Source organism: Crocuta crocuta, unplaced genomic scaffold (assembly GCF_008692635.1).
Source record: "Crocuta crocuta isolate KB4526 unplaced genomic scaffold, BGI_CrCroc_1.0 scaffold795, whole genome shotgun sequence".
In the NCBI taxonomy this organism is placed as follows: Eukaryota; Metazoa; Chordata; class Mammalia; order Carnivora; family Hyaenidae; genus Crocuta; species Crocuta crocuta.
In genome coordinates, this window is record NW_027527825.1 from 562717 (window position 1) to 581690 (window position 18974).

Below are 18974 nucleotides of genomic sequence, written 5' to 3' on the forward strand. Positions count from 1 at the left end.
ACAGCCCAGAACCGAACGCAGGGCTGGAACTCATGAACCGTGAGATCATGACCTGAGCCAAAGTCGGTGCTTAACCGACGGAGCCACCCAGGTGCCCCAAACAATGTATTATACAACAATATTTTTCCAAACTAGATTCTAGCCAGGATAATACATTAAATGGAGCAGACCTATCCCTGGAGTTTCTATTCATCTTCAAGGGCACCTCAGGAGCATCATGGGTGTAATCTGAACCCGGCTGGGTACTCAGCAGAGAGATGAAGAGAGATAATGCAGGCCATTGCTGATTGGTAGGTGACAGAATTAATGAATGAAGGAACTTCCGCACAAGGCCTGCCTTGGGCAGCTGGAAGACAGATGGATCCCCACGCCTGCCCACCAACCCTTATAAGTGCATAAAGAGCCCTTAGCTGGTTTCAGGCACGGATGCCATGTAAGTGTTCTCCACAGCACAGCCCCATCTCAAGACGATGTCCTTGGAACAGTCTCTGGGAGTAGGAAAGGCAAGCAGAGCCCACACTGCAAGGACAGGGGAGCGAGTGAGGAACTCCAAGTCCCCACATATTTCTCTCAGTTCAACCGGCGGTCATGGCTCCTCGATAACCTTCCGCCACAGCTCCTCAGTTGACTTTTGATTTGTATGGATTAACATTGTGCAGAGTTCAGGTCTGTGGTTTAATAGCATGACCCTCAGCTGATGTTTGCCTGAGAGCCCACTAGGCGTACTTTGTATAGTTTACCTAAAAGATTTCAGCATAAACTTTCCAGTGGCTTCCAGTTGTTTCTCACTATGAATAAAGTCCTGGTGAACTTTTACGTAGAGCATTGAAAGGAAGCTTTCTTTAAGTGAGGGTCTCTGGAGTGAAATTACAGGATCAAAGAGTGTGGACATCTGCAAAGTCCTTGATACCTTGCGACACTGCTTTCTGAAAGAGTTGTGTGGTCCTATCATGGTGCTTGGAGATAGCTGCTTGAGATTCTTGTTTGAAACGAGCTGTCTGTGTACTTCTATGCAACCTATGTGGGATGATTGTTCACAGAACTGGGAAGAACTTGCATCAGCTCACTGAGACCAGAAGTTGCAAACCCAAATACCTGTGGGGTGGTCAGGTACCATAAATGAACGAAAAGGGCTCAGTAGGGACTGGCGAATGCCAGTCTCTATGGATGCAGCTGTCCCTCACCTCCGGCTAATTATTGCCAGCCTTTGCAGAAAAACTGTTGCTGACTCAAATCTTCCAAATTTTCAATAGAAGCAGGAAATCTAATTTTTTGTGTACAACATTCCATTTTTAAACATTGCTGGTTAATGAAAACATTTTTTTAGACCTTGTGTAAGTGAAACAAAACACATCTGTGTCTTGGAAGCTACCAGTGCCTAGCTGTGCTGTAGATTTTTCTTAAAACTTCCACATTGTGCAATATTTCTTTTCTCCTTGGTGTCCTCTTGACTCTTGATTTCCAGGCACCAGATTTTCATGGTTCATCCCTTAATCTCAGCCCATTGTACCAAGCTTTATCTTCTGTGTGTAGTCTTAATACACAAAAGTTGCCCCTGAACTCTAGTAGCAGCCTTGTTGTTGAGCTTATAATATGGTGACCACATTGGACAGATGGGAAGGCATTAGGGTGTGTCTGTCTGCCAAGTTTACCCAGAGTCACGTGTGGTCAGGAGCATCTAAGACTTGGATTTGGTTCTCTTGAACCCATGTGTGGCAGAGATATTTGCTGCTAGGTTAATAGGCTTCTGCTCCTTCACAGTCCTCACTTCCATTGCAGGGAGTCTGGGTCATGTGACTAGTTCTGACCAATGGGTTATTTATACAAGTGATTTCCCAGGGAAGCATTTACAGCCAGTGTGGGGTTCCCTCCCATGCCCACCCCCAGCTCTTCTCCCCTTTTCTGTGACTAGGAGTGGCATGGTTGAATCTCTGAATGGAGGGTGGCTGCCAGGGGCCTGGGTAAGGATTGTAACACAAACGATTTACAGATGAGTCATAATCCTGTTATTTGACACATGGAAGAAATGGGTGAAGCGTATATTCTCTGTAACTCGGAGTCTATCCTAAGAATAGGCATAAGGAAGAGAAGAACAAAGAACATTTTCCCAATGTGATCATTCCTTTTTGGAATTTATCTGTTAATATTCAAAATTACTTCTTGAACCAGGAATAAACATCTAAATTCTACAGAAAAGGAAACTGAGGCTAAGGGTTTGTCTGATTCTAAAGCATGTTCTTTTTTCTGTTGGACCCTCCTGAGCAGAAATTGGATGGGTGCACAGCATAGTCACTAGTAGAACTAATTAGTAGAGAATTAGAAACATCCTTCATCATTCAAAGAAAATCCCAGGGCGAAGCCTACCGTTACTTCTATTTGTTTTTAATTATGAAGGTAAAAGAAAGTACATGAGGAGAAAAAAATGAGAGCAATATAAAGCTGCAAAAGCCATGTTTTTCACTTGCTTAAGAAATTCCATTTCTTTCCTTAGGTGATGTTCCTGAAAGTGGGGAAGGTGAAGCCCTTCATATCTTCCAACAAACTAGAAAATCCAACATTTTACTTCCCCTAATGTACTCTCTAACCATAGATGATTAAATATGTTCCCACTTCACAACATTGTCATTTGATTCTTTTCCTCTCTCATGGAGAAAAGATCAGAATCTCTACCTTTGTAAACTTTTGTGAAGTCACACTTTCAACTTATTATGAGGCAGTTTACAGCTTCAGCTTTTCTCAGCTGTTTTGCTTTGTCTTAGGTTGAGAGGGAGAATAATTGAAAACAAATTTCCCTTCTTTGAGCTCAACACTTCTCAGAAGCTCTTTCCAAAGTAATGAGTCTCTGATAAGCCAGCCGCTACACACACAGTAGAATGCTCAACAGGCTGCACGTGATGGCCAGTGTAGCTGGAGGGCACCCTGTGGGATGAGCTCAGAGACGTATTAGAGCAGCACTATTTCCATATGAGAGTTTCCTACCACTGTGAGTGGACTCCATGCAAGCTGGGAACTTAGATCCCATTCGGGGACATTCTGTCATTGGGATAGAGGTGAACCAGAGGCTCGGCACACACCTGTTTGTACTGGAAGTTGAGGTGCAGGGTGCCATATTGCGTTTCCCTGACTGCATAGATCCCTAGTTCGTATCCAACAGAAGCAGGAGTGTGTTTGGAAGGCAAGGATGTTTGCTGATCTCCTCTTCAGGGCGTCTCTTTCTCTTCTTTGGCTTTGATATGCAACAGAGGCAACAGATTTGATTATTGGCCAAAAAACATCCTCAACTTCTCCTGTTCCTTCCATGGGAGGAGTGCACATCACTCCTCGGCGACGTTGGGTTTGGCCACGTGACTTGACACTGCTAAAGAGAGTGGCAGTTGCAACATGCACGTTCCAAACCTCATCCTTAGGCATCCTGTGTTCTCCTTGTCCTTCTACACTTATTATGGAAAACGACAGGTCCCAGGTAGCCTGCTGGCCTCAGAATAATGAAAGATATGGCCGGGCCCAGCTTGGCCCAGCCTGGATCAGTCCAACTCTGGGTATGTGAGTGAGAAATACTAAGGGCTTATTGTGACACTGAGATTTTGTGGTTGTGAGTAACACAGTGATAGCTCTTTGATTACGGTGTGTTTGCCACTTCCTGAAATCACCCCCTATGGATACAGACAGAGTCACAGAGCAGACACTAGCTCTTTTGTGTTGATCTTTACGCCCACTTTCCTCCCACAGGCTCAGCTCCATGCCCTAGATATTTCTGAACATCTCTAGGGATAACTCACGGGGAGTCCCAGGGCCAGTCAGGTCAGCTGCACACCTATGTCTTCCAGGTTCTCCTGGCCTTCTGGTGACAGGAACAGAGCCACCAGTACACAACCTCTGGACAGGGCCATGTCCATGCAGAAGAGCTGAATACGTTCTCTTCCCTGAACTCATGATAGTTTGTCAGCAGGGCCATGAGGCGGGACTGCATGTGTCTATGTGTCTTGGAAGCCTCATAAAGGTGGAGTCTTCAAGCTCAGCAGCATATGTGCTGGCACATCTTGTCTCTGAGACTGCTATGTGCTCCTACCATCGCTTGCTAATCTCATGACGTTGGGTGAGCTGCTTCACCTCTGCAGAACTCAGTGTTCTCCCCTGCTAAATGGGAATAACGATTGTGTCTATTACATGGTTGTTGTTAGGATCAGAGGAGAGCATGCTTGCCAAATGCCCGGAGCTGTAAATACTTACAGAATGTCGGCTACCGTCTTCTCTCCCCACTGAGATTTGCAAAGGTGATAATTGATGTTTATTTAGTTTAGGGGGAGCTAGGGGCAGAGAGAGGGAGACAGAATCTGAAGCGGGCTCCAGGCTCTTAGCTGTCAGCACAGAGCCCGATGTGGGGCTCAAACTTACAAACGGTGAGATCATGACCTGAGCCAAAGTCGGATGCTTAACCAACAGAGCCACCCAGGTGCCCCTGTAAGGGTAATAATTAATTGCATCCCTCTTTCCATCCATTTTTTTAAAATGTTTTTATTTATTTCTGAGAGAGAGAGAGAGTGAGCAGGGGAGGGTCAGAGAGAGAGGGAGGCACAGAATCCGAAACAGGCTCCAGGCTCTGAGCTAGCTGTCAGCACAGAGCCCGACGTGGGGCTCAAACCCATGAACTGTGAGATCATGACCTGAGCCGAAGTTGGACGCTCAACCGACTGAGCCACCCAGGTGCCCCTCTTCCCATCCATTTCTAATCCAATTGAGGAAAGCACCAGAGATTAAGAAGGCACAGCGATCAAGAAGGCAGACTCTCAGAGCAGGAGGCCTGTCTGTGACCTGGGGACTGGTTACCTGACATTTCTCTGTCTCCGTTTCATCAGTGGGTTAGTGGGATTAATAATAGTACCCACCTTGCTGCTGTAACAAATTACCACAAACTCGGTGGTTAAAAACAGCACACATTGATCACCCAGTGGTTCTGCGAGTCAGAAGTCTGAAATGGGCCCCCCGGAGCTGAACTCAAGGTGTTGGTGGGGGCTCTGTTCCTTCCTGGAGGCTCTAGGGGAGAATCTATTTTCTTGCCTTTTCCAGCTTCTGGAGGAAAGCTCATGGGCTTTCCTGTCCTCCTTGGGTCATGGTCCCTTCCTCCATTTTCAAAGCCAGCAAGCCTTTCTGATATTGCTTTTCTCTGCAATTAACTCTTCTGCTTCCCTCTTCCTTTTTTAAGGACCTTATGAGTACACCTGGCCCACCTGGATAATCTGGGATAATGTGATTCACAACTTAATTCCTTAATTTTCCTCTTGTCTTGTAACCATAACCATATTCACTAGTTTTGGGGATTTAGGCATGGACACCTTTGTGAGACCTACCATCTACCTCACAGGGTTTTATGATGATTAAATGAATTTGTGCATGTAAACCATTGGGAACAAAGTCTGGCACATCTTGAGCATTGTATAAGAATTGGCTCTTGATATTTGTCACCCAAAAGTCAAGAATATCAGAATTCTTGTAGGGCTAGATTTCAGAGTGTAAGATACAGACAAAGGACCAAATAGGTTTCTCATACTTTCTCCTTTGAATTGAACTTACACATCCAGCCATAGGTAGGACATCTTTAGATGTTTCCCTGCAGGAGTGGGTCCTCCCTACAGGGCAATCTGCATGGAGAGAAGGGCAAGTGAAGGGACAGGGAGAGATCCAGTAAAGCTCATGCAGCTCCAATGATGCTTTCCTTGTCTCACTAACTGGATATGTTACCTCTCCTCTTGTGAGGAGGAACCAAGAGAGAAATACTTCTGGGAGAGGAGAAGAGCTTGTGCTACAGGTCACTGGGAATTCAGGGAGAGGAAGAAAATGTTTTCCCTGATGAGTCTATGGTACATGAAGCCGGGTGGGAAAGAATCACTGCCTGCCTCCCTATCTCTTTACCCGGTTGGTCAGTACTGAACTTGCTCTTGCTCCTTTCGGATGAGCTAAAAGCTTTAATGTGAATCATTTCACTTAAATTGCTTCTCCCGAGGTAGACCCACTAGTTTTCAAAAGTGCCCCAACATCGCTATCACTGCACATCAGCTGTAGCATAGCCTGGGTTTAAATGGAGATGCTTGAGACCACGTGTGCACGCACGCGCGCGCACACACACATATCAAAGTCTGGGCTGCTTTAGACACAGTCCCCCCCACCCCCATCCTCTTACCTGCACAAAGAAGAGGTCAGGTAAGGACACAATAAGAAGCTGGCTGCCTACATTCTGGGGAGGGAGTCCTCATAAAAGCGATCATGTTGGCACCTTGACCTTGGACTTCTCGCCTCCAGAGCTGTGTGGAAATAAAATTCTGTGGTCTTAACAATAGCCAACACATGGAAAGAGTCTAAGTGTCCATCAACGGATGAATGGATCAAGAAGATGTGGTTTATCTATACGATGGAATACTACATGGCAATGAGAAAGAATGAAATCTGGCCATGTGTAGCAACATGGATGGACCTTGAGGGTGTTATGCTGAGCAAAATAAGTCAGGCAGAGAAGGACAAATACCATATGTTTGCACGTATAGGAGGATTAGGAGGAACTTAATGGAGGACCATGGGGGACAAGAAGGGGGGAGATGGTGGGGGAGAGGGAGAGAGGCAAATCATGAGAGACTCTTGAATGATGAGAACAAACTGAGGACTGATGGGTGTGGGGGAGGGAGGGGGGAGATGGGCATGGAGGAGGGCACTTGTGGGGATGAGCACTGGGTGTTATATGGAAACCAACTTGACAATAAACTGTAAAAAAAAAATTCTGTGGTTTTGGCCACCTATTCTGTGACATTCTGTTATGGCAGCCTGAGTAGATTAAGACAATAGCTAAGGCTTTTTTTTCTTGATATTTTCTGGTAACTTCTACAGCAGCTTTGCTCTTCAGCCCCAGTTGTGACATATATTCGTTTCTGGGCAAAAGCTTTGAAGGCTAGTGCATGGTCTGACACTTCCTGTTCATCCTGATAGAGCAGCTGTGGAAGCCTGTGTTGAGAAGCAGCTTATGTCCACTGTGGGTCCTGAGTGACCAGATGGGCAGAGTGCCTTCCGGATCATGTGTGTAGCATGAGACAGAGAGGTTTGTTGTGTTATGTGACTGAGCATTGGGATACTTGTTTCCACAGCACTGCATCACCTGTTCTGACTGCTACACCCTCTCAAGGGTGTCACCACAGATCACAGGTAACGAAGGAGTTGATTATGACTTTCTGTTTCAAAGCCTAAAGCCCAGGAGTACAGATGATGCATTTGAAATACCAGCTGGGGATGCAGGACCTCCCTTGGACCTAGAGAAAAAAATATGGAAAACTGTAGAAAAGGCAAAGAGCTCAGACACCAGTGTATCCCTGAGTCCTCTTTCCGTACCTATTTGTCTGTGAGGTGTGCAGTTTCTCTGGGAAACCCGTAGATGCTTGGAAATGGAAAAGATGAAGGGATTTCTGCCCCCTTCTAGAAAAACTCTGCACATACTCAATGAGGAGCAGACAAGGTCTTTGAAATGTGTCTACAGTAGCATCACTACGGAGTTCTTACCCACTCACAGAAGGTCAAGAGAAGAGACCCACATGCCTAACACAGGCACATGGAGGAGAGGCTTCCCTGGCCTCTTCCATTCAGGGATGGGGGAGCATGGTGGTGCTCACTCATGGTCTGAGACCCGCTGAGCATACAAGGCATCTCCTGATCTGTTCCGGACTACCTCCCCTTCCACATTCCCCATCCTTTACCTTCATTTCAGCCCTATTAAGTTACTTGTGCTTCCCTAAATCTACCCAGCTATTCTCTACCTTTGTGGCTTAGCCTTTGCTCGCCCTTCTACCTGACAGTCTCTTCCTGTCCCTTGTTTGACTGATTCATCCCTTGAGATTCACTTGATTTGTCACCTCCTCTGGGGAACATTTCCTATTTCCTCAAGGCCATTAATCACTTTTCCTTTATGCTACTGATGTGCTAAATACTTACTGCTACTGAAGAAAAGTCAACAAATATTTCTAAAACACTAACTGTGAGCCAGGTGTTGTGATCAGCAGAGTAAATGCTGGGGAAAGAGCAAATAGGGTTCTGCCTCCAGGGGTCCGCATTCCAGGTACTATTTCTACATAACAAATCTCCCCGAAATGTAGAGTAGAGCAACCAACCTTCTTATCTCATGTGGTTTCTGAGGGTCAGGAATTCAGGAAAGGCTCCAGCTGGGTACTTTAGGCTTGGGGTCCTCATGGAGTTGCGGTTAAATGGTGGCTGCAGCTGAAACAACAGAGGAGGGCAGAGTGTGGGGACATGTCGGCTTGCCAAGCATCTCTCTCCCTCTTTTAATGTGGTCCCAGAGCCTCTCCATATGGTCTCTCTGCATGGGCTGTTTGGGCTTCCACTCAGCATGACATCCTCAGGGCAATCAGACTGCTTACATGGCATCTGAAGGCCTTGAGAGTGAGCATTCCAGAAGGCAAGGCAGAGGTTACATTGCTTTTTGGGACTTAGCTTTGGAAATCTCACTGTCACTATTTCTGCCTTCTCTTAGTTAGAAGGGAATTGCCAGCCTGATCAGATTTAAGGATGGGGGAGTTAGTCTCTACCTCTTGATGGGAGAATAAAAAGTTCTAGAAGAGCATGGGACATGACACAGGAGATGTTGTTACAACCAGTTTTGGAAAATAAAATCTGCCATGGTTTCCTCTAGCATTTCCCAAACTTTAATGCACGCCCACCTCCCTCTCTAGACCATAAGCTTGTTGAGAGTATGAATTAGGTCTTATTATTTATTCTTAGGACTCAGCACAGCATCTGGAAGAGAGAAGTCACTGAGTATATATGGAATTCATCAGTGAGTTCTCCATTTTTGTCTCCTCCAAGTTCAGAGACTCCTGAATTCTAGAATTAGAAATTATTGTCTATTATTTTAATTAAGTTAATGAATACTTCTGTAAGTGTTATTTAGTTTCTCAAAATAACAAATTTTCTAATTATCCAGTAGGCTTTGCTTCCCCCCACCCCCTTTAGCTATCAAAATCAAATTTCTAAAATTTGTATAGCAAACTTCACGTGGACACAAAATTTGCTTTTTCACATAGTCCTTCTAGGTACTTTGGTTCCTCATTCTGAAACATTTCCACCTTGAGGACTCTGCCTGCGAGATGAAAATGGACAGCATCCTTTTTGTTTGTTTGTTTGTTTTGTTTATTTATTTTGAGAGTCAGAGAGTGCAAGTGGGGAAAGGGGCAGAGAGAAAGGGAGAAAGAGAATCCCAAACAAGCTCTGTGCTGTCTGCACAGAGGCCAGTGTGGAGTTCGATCCCACAAATTGTGAGATCATGACCCGAGCCAAAATCAAGAGTTGGATGCTCACCGACTGAGCCACCCAGGTGCCCAATATCAGTGTCCTTTGAAGGGTTGAATTTTTAATAGAACCTAGGTTTCCCGAGGGCGATGCAAGTCTAGATGCTCTACTACACTGAAACCCCAGACTTGACTCCCAAGGATCACAGAGCTCCTTACCTCAGAAGCCACAAGACTCCTATCCTTCTCTCTGACTAGCACCCTCGCAACCAACATGCCCTGAAGATTTGCTGGAGCTGCTTCCTTAGAGAACAAATCCCAGATGTCCCTAAATGCAGTTTTGCAGTCACAGTGAGACTGAAGGGCGCTGGCCAGTGCACTGTGGCATATGTCCGTTTCACTCAGCTCCTTCTGTACACGAGAATGACGCTGGGTGAAGGCTCCTCTCGGCTCATTTACAAAACATTTCTGGCAGGTTGAAGCAGGACCAATACCAGATGCTTGTGGGGTGATGCACAAATAAAGATCGTTTGCCACGCTTCCTTAGGTAGCGCTGTTGTTTCCTCGTCCCATTCATGTCTTGTTTACTCAGTTGACTTATATTTATTATCATATATTATATGTATATTATTATGACCATAAACAGTTAAATTAGTTATCAATATTGATGATAGCTTCTATTATTAAGATCTTATCCTAAGCACTTTACCCACCTCATTTGATGCTGAAAATGCTATGTTAATATTCTACTCCCCATTTCGGGAGTTCAGAGAGGTTAAAATTTTACCCAAGGTAACAGAGGCAGCAGAGCGGGGTTCAAACACTCTCGTGCCTGATTCCAGTGTGTTAAAGAGCCTAGAGCATCTCGCTGACTCTGGAGGTACCGTGAGGAACTGAGGAAGGTCTGGCAGTACTTGTATGCGCAGCCTCTGTCCCCGCAGGCTCTACTCTGGCCACCAGCTCCCCCTCATCGCTTCAGTGCCTCCATGACAGTCTTGTTGCCTGGAAGAGGGTGTTGAGGGGGCGCCCCCTTGTGAGCCCAGCTGTTACTGCTGTAGAGGTTGGTAGCTGCAGGTGGCCGAGCTGGTGGTAGGTGGTCACTTGGCCAGTTATCTTGGGTGTCCTTAGGAGGGAAGATGCAGCATCATCTGCCGTAAGGAGTATGAGGTTTTGAGAGAGAAGACTGTGAGGTGAGTCTTCATCTGTTTGCTAGTTGCCTGATTCCCAGCAAATCTGAGCCTCAGTTTGCTCATTTGAAACAGGAGTTAATGATAACCTGTCTTGCCTTCCTCTCTGGTTACTGTGGGAATCAAATGACTTAACCCTGGGGGAGATTGCTCCATGGATTGTAAAATCTGACAAAAATGTTGGTCATTTTTATCAGGGATGATCAGCAGGGTGGTGTCCCTCAGGGAGAAGGCTGCCACATAGGAAGGGGATTGCACCATGGAGGAGGGAGAGATCGGGTCCTGAAGATTGCAGCTGCTGTGGAAAGATTTTTGAAATGGGTTGTTTGGTTGCAGTCATTACTGCTGGGGCGGGGGTGGGGGGGATAGTAAAGGTGGACTGCTACGCCAGAGATGAAAAAGGAAAGCTATTAAGATAGCAAAATCTTGCCAATTTTATATGAGAATGGGAAAAAAATCTTTGTCAAAGTACAGGTAGCACCTTCATTTATTCCTTCAACATCGAAATGCTTTTAGATGCCTACTCTGTGCAGGGCACATGCGTTTCTAGAACGGAATGTTTAGATATCTGTCTATGTAAAATTAATTTGATAAAGAAATAAAATGTTTAGATGAGTATTTAGAAAATGAAGATCAATATGTGATTTTATTAAGTTTGCCAACTTCACAGAGTCCCAATATATTCCGTTTCTCGCATTTGAGCTCCATGCAGAGGTGAGTTCAGAGGAGAAAGCACGATGTAACAGGGTAAAAGTTTTTCGTGGTGTCTGGCAGCTCGGTTACTCCCTGGCTCTTGACCTTGACACCTCTCCTCCCCAAACTTCAAATTTCTCATCTGAAAAACATGGGCGATGATACTTTTTGGCTGCCAGGGGACCAAATGGGATTACAGTACCATGTCTGGTAAGTGATAAGCAGTCACCAAACATTCATGTCCTTTATTGTGAAGGCTGGTGGCTCATCACGGTATTAGGTCACCCTTGGCCGTAATCAACCCCATTTGATTCTTCTCTTCTTGGAGTTCCCTACACCCTTGTCTTCACTGGCCCCCCCAGGGGTGGTAACCACGAGGCTGACTTCCCTTTTGAGCAGGAGCCATTGATGACAGGGCGCCCTTCCCATGTAACTGTGCTTGGAACTCAGGTACAAATTCAGTGCTGGTTTCTACCACATGGGGAGAGCCATTCTGCAATCTTAGATGGATCTGTGACACCTAAAGGCCAGTGTGCCGTAGAGATTTAATCAGATCTGCTCTCCTATCAGAGAGAAAGCTTCTCTTGCAGCCAGAGGCCAAAGCTCAGGGACCCTCCATATTTCTGAGTCAGGGCTTCTCTGGTCTATAAACCAGAGGCTCTTTCTTCTGTCTGCCTGTCATGTCTTTGTAGCCTCAGGAGCTTTTCACCTGGCATCTCACTGATTTTTTATGAACAAGGTAGTGCTCAAGCCACATCATCCGTCAGCCACTGATCCCAGGATTTAAGCCATGAATAGGACTGGCTGTGAAAATGTCTGCTTTCCCTGTATTAGAGCAGGCTAACTGTCGTAGCACACGATCCCTGGATTTGGGTGGCCCAGCCCAATCATTAATGTCTTGCTAATGGAAAGTCCAACTAGTTGTTCCTGGCCAGCAGGCAGCCTTCCAAATGGTCATATCGGGATCCAGTCCTATGGTTTTGCCTGTAGAGCATAAGGCTGTGGCCTCTATTTCCTCGTCCACCAGTCCAACTTCCAGTTTGCAGAACTACGACCTGAATCTCTTTCCTGAGGCTCTCTCTGGCCCCCTGAGCCTGCTCTGCCCACAGGTATCAAAGTGCCAGAGGTGCCCCCAAACGAATTCCTGTTCCTCAAACAATGACTTATGAGGATTGGCATAGAAACGCCCCAGCTCCCTTGATCCTTTGGTGGAATAACCCTGGGGAGAGCAGGGGAAGAGCCCTGTGCTGTTTACCATAGGATGCAGCTGCCTCGTCCACAGTGGTAACTTGTAAGCTAGCATCCTTTTTTTATTGGCTTTCTTCTTTCCCTACTCTCTCTCTCCACTCCTCTCCTGATGTTTCCTGAGATCACCTTCCAAATTAACTACTTTCTTGAGTGATTAAGTGAGCTTTACTGGCTCCTGTAACTAAAAGGCACATGGTCAAAACTGGGTTTCAGACATGACTGGATTCAGGGTTCAAACAATGTCTATTGTATATGTTTTCTCTCATCTTTGCTCTCTGCCTTCTGATATATTGGCTTTGTTCTCACTATCCAAGTAGTAGGAAGAAGGCTGCAGTGGCTTAGAGCCTAATGTTTTCTCCCTTTCAAGTTGAAAGAGGAAGAGAATAAAGCATTTTTCCAAGTTAAAATAAGAAAAAAACAAAGAGGAATCTGATTCTTTCCCATTGGTTCTGATTGCTTGATAGGCCCATCCATGAAACAATCATGGTGGAAGTGACTGTAGAGTGTGATTGGCTTAACCTGGTCACATGCCCGGCAGATCGGTAGGCCTACCCTATATAACCTCATGGGCTGAGGTGAGGAGATGGGATCTTCCAGAAAAAAGTAGGCTGTTGCTGGTAGGCGGGATTAATGCTAGAGAGGCAGAGAGCATGTGTCCCTGAAAATCCCTTTTTCCTCTCACAGTCTCTGGTTTCTAACTATGGCCTGTGCTTTTGCTAAAGTGTTTCTGCAAGGATTAAATGTGGGNTTTGGAGTCAGGAGTCCTGGGTTCTTGTCCTCCTGCACCAGCTAGAACTGAGTGAGTTCCTTCTCAGATCCTCAGAAGCGATGTCTATAAAATGAGACATTCGGACACAATCTCTTCTAAGACCATTCCCAGTTCAAAGATGCCATGATTCTCTGATGCCCCTATTGTTCAATCAAATGCTAATCTCTCCTAGAAGGGAGAGGCAGTCAAACAATTTCCCCACTGGAGCCAAAGCCTCAGAGATGTAAGATGTTAATGTGAATTCCTTCCTGTATACTGTATACTTTCTTGCATTTAACAGAATACCAAAGTGCTCTACTTTAACTAGGGTTTTCACTGCCCTCCTGGTTAATCTCACGGTGAAATTATCCTGTTGCATTTGCGACCATGTCCTGTATTTCCATAACAACAGGCTGGATAAGTCTTAAATACAGAAAAGTAATGGTTGTTCATATAAAACCTACTGGAACCCCATTCTTCTTAACCCTTTGCCCTTCCTTTAAAAAATTGTTTCATTGAGAACAGTTTAATCCATCTGATCATGATTTAGTTTCTATTGACTCATCATTTTTCCTCAGCAGAAGTGATTTAACTTCCAAAAAGTATTTAAGAAGTAACTTCAACATTCTTTTTTGCCAGCAAATAGAAAATCACATTTTTTTTTTACCCTAGAACGAATGGATTTTAAACTTAAGTTTCTAGCCCAAAGCTATGAATGCTTGGGCTTTGGTCTTGAGTTTACACAGAGCAAAAGGTCTTCTTACCTTGTCTCAGAAAGTAGACAAAGGTAATTTCAACCCAGAATACCCCAGTACCGTTAACAGTTGTTTATGTTCTGTTCTCCCATCTGTTCTGATGGGTGGGTTCTCCGCCATATTTAGAACATCATTGCTAGGCAACTTGGCCGTCTTCACATTTGGACAACCTTGTGGTGTTGCCTTCTTTATCATGTCTGGATACAGTGTGGCCCTTGTTCGCAGAGACCTCTCCTGCCACCCTCACTGGTTATGTAGGAGCAAGAACTCCATGCGTCCTTACCTACTTAGCTCTTATGAAGGTCAGTGGGAAACATGGTGGGGAAGAGACTGGGAAAGAGAACTAAGGTGAGATACAGAGGTCTAGGATCGAGCCTTGCTCTGATATTATCTGGCTGTCAGATCCTATGCAAGTCACTGACCCCTTGGATGCCTTAGCATCAATGCATTTACGGCACAGCTATAAATGAGAGCATTGGGCTGCATCAGTGTTCCTCAGCCTCCATATGGAGGATAAGTCTCAAGTGTTTATTAGTAGGGTAGACGCATATTTCAGTACATCAGCGTGGATTTGCACAACATTTCTTTTTTCCTCCAAGTGAACTTTTTTGGACAGAATTTATTGGCTAAAAATGACTACCATGATGTGTCTGGTTCCGTATCCAGTATCAGGACTTACTCTTCCTTCATCAAAAGGTGGAGTCTCTGTCTCCTGCTTGTGGCACAAGGCAAACTTTTGTGACTGTCTCAGCTCTCAAGTTCTGGTGGAAGGGCTACTGTGTGAGTTCCGAGCCCCAGTCCTAAAGGCAGCACAGCTCCTGCCTGGCTCTCTCACTCCAGTTTCTGTGCTGCAGAGACCACGTGGAGATAAGGAGGTCCCAGTGGTCCCAGCTGCTCTATCTGCCCCCGATGGAGTCCTCCAGCCTGGTACCAGTCGCATGAGTGAGTCAGCCTTCCGATGACTCCAGCTTTAGCCATTACCTGCCTGCAAGTACATGACAGATACAAACGCAAACCGCCTTGCCGAGACCAGCTAATTCCGAGGTAGGTATGAGGTAAAAGCAAAATAACTGGTGTTGCTTCAAGCCCCTAGTTTGGGGTGGCCTTTTATGCAGACTACGTAACTAAACAATGTCTCCCAAGTGTTTGTCCCACAGGGTGACAGGACTAAGGCCCAGCTGTTTCCACTGTGCTGTTCTTTCCATGGAATTGTCTGAGTTGGGAGGTATGACACTGCTATGCTGTCAGAGGGACATCTGGTCATGTTGTCCTTGATGTCACCAACTACAAGCTGTGTCCACTGGGGTTCCTTGTTCTTGTCCAGTCTGCACTGCTCACTTTGTTCTTTCCTTCTTCCTGAACAGAAGAGCTTTTCTCGTCTATTAACATTTGAAACCATATCTATGCCCAGGGGGAACCTTCTACCACTCCACTTAGGGCTTCTGAAAAGTCCACAGCACCATCCCTCTTGAGTGCAAAAGGTCGTTCTCGCTGCTCCCTGCCATGCAGTGTGCCACAAGAATGCCTATGAGGCTCTCCCAGATGGGCTCCCAAGCTAGTATTTTTCAGACGCTCAGGTTGTATTTCCTGAGTGAGGCCTAAAATCAATCTGGTAGCTCGCAACCAGCATTAAACAGAATTTTAAAAGGGTAAAATAGAATTGAGAGGAATCTATCAGAGTAGTTAGGGGAGCTATGATGGTTAGTTTTATATCTCAACTTGGCCAGACACGGTGCCCTGACATCTGGTCAAAAATGGATGTTGCCGTGAAGGTATTTTCAGATGAGATTAGCACTCAATTAGGCTTTGAGCAAAGTGGATTACCCCCCATAACTGGGGATACCTTATTCAATCAGTTGAAGACCTTCAGAAAAAGACTAACTTCCTATGAAGAAGAGGGAATTCTGCCAGCAGACAGTTTTGGGATTCAAACTGCAATGTCAACTGGGCCTACCCTACAGATTTCACACACATACACACACACACACACACACACACACACACACACGCTATTAGTTCTGTTTCTCTGGAGAACCTTGATTAGCACATAGCTATTCTTTCATGAATTTGTGCTTTCAATTATATATATAATGAATATACAGATATTCAATATATATTCAGATTACATACTGAATATCTTTCTATATCTATATGTATATACTGAATTATATATATTATATACAGTACATATTCAGTGTGTGTATATACACACACACACACACACACAATTGTTGCATAATACATGTTTCTTACTTGAATCACAGTAAAAATATTTGGAAGATACCACCTCTGAGGCATATTCTCAGACATTTCTTTTTGCTTCTTTTCATGATGGGATCTTGTCATCTTGTTAGGCTCTTTCCAGGGCTGTTGGCTCTCCAGACATCTCCAGGTTTTGTTTCATTTCATTTTCTTGTCTTGTCTTATCTTGTCCTGTCCTGTCCTGTCCTGGCTGTCCCCTCTCCTCCCCTTCCCTTCCCTTCCCTTCCCTTCCCAACAATCCATTCACTCCCTTTCCAGATTTCAGCTGGAAGAGACATGATAGGGAACAGATCCAGGTGGTGGAAGAGGGATTAAGGCACAGATTCCTTGTCTGGTTCGTCCCTTCTTCTGACATTACCTCCCCCCAGCCCCTCTTTCTCTCCTCATTCCTTATGTCTTTTCAAACTCAGTGAGTATAATTGGTTTCCCACTAGTGGTTGGCAGGGTGCCTTCGACAAAGGACTTTCCCCCTTGAGCTTCAGGTTTATCATCTGTATCACAGGGAAAGTAATGTTTGCCTCATGCTATTATGGTACAACTGAACGGAAAAGAACAAGGTCTGACACATCTTCTATATTCACTGTATCTCAGTTACGCTTTCTTTCTCACCCACCGCATAAGAGATGTGTTGGCCTCCTGTCAAAACAGATTCTTCTGGATGGAAACCCCATCTGACTCTTTCCCTGCTATAGCATGTAATAGGTACTCAGTATTATTGAGCTAAAAGTCTTAGTCCAAGTCTCCAGTACTTCCTTGGCCTTTTGACTTTTATTTGTTGATTTAGGAACTCTGAGCCTTCCAGCTGGGGATTGGGCTAACCTCCTATGGATAAAACTCACACAGACCAACTGATGTTAAACACGTATCACACACAGATAATACCAGGCGAAAACACTGTCCAACTGGAAGTGACTCTGAGTTCACCTGGAATGCCTCTGTATTAGGGCCCCCTCTTCCAAGACTGCTAGAAGGACAGTGGAGAATGAAACTGGAAGCAGATGTTACAGGAATCCGCTTGACAGCGGGCAAGAGCCTTGATTGTCCCCAGTGGATACTTGTACATCGTGGGGTCAATATTTCTAGTAACTGCCTACAAAGTTAGCAAAGGGTCTCTCTAGGTATTAAACTAAAAGCTTTATTCTTTTCCAGTTTAGTTGGGAGTCATAATTCAGACTGATAGATGAAGGCTGGTTGCCTGAAGACAGCTGACCTCTCAAGTCCTCCTAGCAGACATGTGCCAAAGTGGGCTTTGTGTACATAACGCCATGGGAAGAAAACAATACCTTTCTGCCTCTTGCTGGTTGGAACCTGCCCTTCTCTCCTGGGAAGGCTTGTTTCTGCCTGTTTAAATTATAAAGTGGTTAGTCATGAATGGCATCTAAATTTGTGTTCCATGCTGACCACATTCCTAGTGTTCCCTAAATGAAAAATAACATTTCATTTCGGAACATTGATCTGTGCCCTAGAACTCAAGTACTCACTGGCTTTGCCGCATTCACCATCTGACTGCCATTCACAATAAAAAAGTGAAAACATTAATATAATCATCCCATTCAAAATTATATCCATTGGCTTAAATAGCTTTGCCATACTTAGAAATGCTTTGAGTAAATGCAGTTATTTAATAGTTAAAAGCTAGTTTCATGTTGATAATAGAGCATTGTTCAACCACGAAATGACTAAGTACTCTTTTCATGTGCCCTGCGAGAAACACAGTAGATGGAATGTTGTGCTTACGTGGTGTCAGTTTTCCTGAGCAGTCAGTTCAAAGCGAGTTGCCTGCATTTCATTAATTTCAGCAGCGCTGGGTTGACACAAAACTCCTCCTGCTTTCTGGAGTGGTTCTCTCTAGTTTTCTCCACAGACCTTTTCCCCTCATTCTGGACTGTCTCCCAGCCCCCCGACTTCCCACAACTAACTTCCCTACTTTTCTTCTCTTCACTTTCCTCCTTTCTTCCTTTGTCCTTTTCTTTTTGGAACAGCCACCTCCTTTATTATTATTATTTTTTAATGTTTATTTATTTTTGAGAGAGAGACAGAGTATGCATAGGGACAGAGAGAGAGAGGGAGACATAGAATCTGAAGCAGGCTCCAGGCTCCAAGCTGTCAGCACAGAGCCTGATGCGGGGCTTGAATTCAAGAACTGCGGTATCATGACCGGAGCCAAAGTCAGACGCTTAACTGACTGAGCGACCCAGGTGCCCCAGCCACCTCCTTTAATAGGGTTTGATTTACTGGGTGGATCCCACGCCAGCACTTCAGCTGAGGACTACCAGGGAACTAGGCATTGGTTTCTGGCTGTCAGCTTTCATGGCTATGCTATCTATTGGAATGTTTAAATCACACATAGGCCAGGTAAGGAAGAAGGTCCCATTGGTGTTGCTTGTTATAAAAAAGAAAGTTTAACATAAGACATCTACTAGTACATATGTTTTTAGCAAAGAAAGATCATTACAATACAAAATGAGGTGTAAAGGAACATAGCCCCGGATAAAGACTGACATGGTCTTTGCAAAAACCCACTGGGATTTATTCCTTTCCAACCTACCTTTGATTGTGTTTTTGAAGTTTGCCATAATCTTTCTTCAGTGCTTTTTGCAAGGTTGGCCCTCCATCCCTGGGCCACCATGGCTTCTGAAGGATTGTCCACAGTCAAAAGACCTGTTGGGCACGAGGATTTGTCATTTGGGCTCCATTCCTCATGTCTCTGCTAGTTTTCTAGTGACTCCTGGGCACCAGATCCCCTTCCCTCCATTATTTTCCTTTATCAGAGGGATGGCCTTGGATCCCTCTCTGAGCTGTA